This window comes from Mustela lutreola, chromosome 3, assembly GCF_030435805.1.
Source record: "Mustela lutreola isolate mMusLut2 chromosome 3, mMusLut2.pri, whole genome shotgun sequence".
NCBI lineage: Eukaryota > Metazoa > Chordata > Mammalia > Carnivora > Mustelidae > Mustela > Mustela lutreola.
In genome coordinates this window covers 107,253,750-107,255,193 of record NC_081292.1, presented here as the reverse complement: position 1 = coordinate 107,255,193, position 1,444 = coordinate 107,253,750, and positions in this window count along the sequence as shown.

Below are 1,444 nucleotides of genomic sequence, written 5' to 3'. Positions count from 1 at the left end.
TGTTCTCTTAGTTAATCTGGTCTAGAAATCTGAGTGGATTTACTCCTGCCATTAGTGGATCGTGTAGATCTGTTTTGTTGTCAGGCTTAGGTGTATCCTGTTGGCCAATTTACAGTCTGTCCGCTGTCTTGCTCCCAGGCAATGCTGGTTTGAAAAATGCATATTGCTGATACCGACTACCCAACTTCTTTTTTATGAGTAACTACCTAAGTTTCACTTCTTGAGGATTTTGGAAAGAATGTAAAAAAATATTTTTGTAAGATTTTATTTATTTGAGAGAGAGAGTGAGGGAGACCACAAGCAGGGGGAGGGGCAGAGGGAGAAGCAGACTCTCCACTGAGCAGGGAGCCAAATGCGGAGCTTGATCCTAGGACCCTGAAATTATGACCTGAGCCCAAGGCAGATGCTCAACTGACTGAACCACCCAGGTGCCCCAAGAACGTAAAAAATTTTTAAAACTGATTTGGGCCCTTGGGTTTATGGCGAAGCTTCTCTCTGAAGAAAGATACTTCCTCTGATACCACTCGTCTTCCTCCTGTTTTTGTCTAATTTCAAAGCTAGAGCGTGTTCTGACGTAGTGTCGCTAACTGTTCATTTCTACTCACTCACACGTGTGCCACCAAGCTAGATATTCTGTTGTACCGGTAGTAGTGTCCTCAGTACCGTCATGCGTTCATTGGCAGTAGAACACAGCCCTTGGCTGTGTCTGAGGAACTCAGTAGCATGGCCCATCTGAGGAGAATTCCCCACCCACGCTAAAAAGCGTCCACATGGTTAGGCCTGAGCAGGAATGAAGCCCCTAATGAATGTCCTCCCAGGAAGACAGAATTGCTTTTGTGCAACATCTCGTCTCTTACTCTCTTGCTGCAATCTTCTCCTGACACATGGAGGAAGGACCAGGCATCTGAATGATTTTGGAGTCCTCAAATCCTTAGGAAAGTTGGCTTCTGTCAACTTTATATTTTAAAACAAGCTTGATGGGGTGCTTGCGTGGCTCGTTCGGTTAAGTGACTGCCTTTGGCTAAGGTCAGGATCCCAGCATCCTGGGATTAGAGTCGTGCATCAGGCTCCCTGCTCATCGGGAAGCCTGCTTTGCCCTCTGCCCCTCCCCCCCCCATCTGTGCTCTCTCACCCTCTCTCTCTCAGATGAATAAATAAAATCTTAAAAAAAGCTTCATTATTTCGAGTACTTAAACCAAATGCATCTCAAGGTGAGTGTGCCACAGCAATCAAAAGGGTAACCTGATTAACTTCTTACGGGCTAAGTCACCACATAATCCCTGTGTATTTTCAGGAGGTGTGACCGGAAAAGCTTTCCTAAAATCTGATTGGCCCAGTGAAAGCAAATGTGCAGTATCCTTATTTTAAACCTGTGGTAAAATATGTAAATGACGGCTGGTCCTGACATTGCTGAGTCACCTGCTGCCTTTGGTGAGCGGGCCAA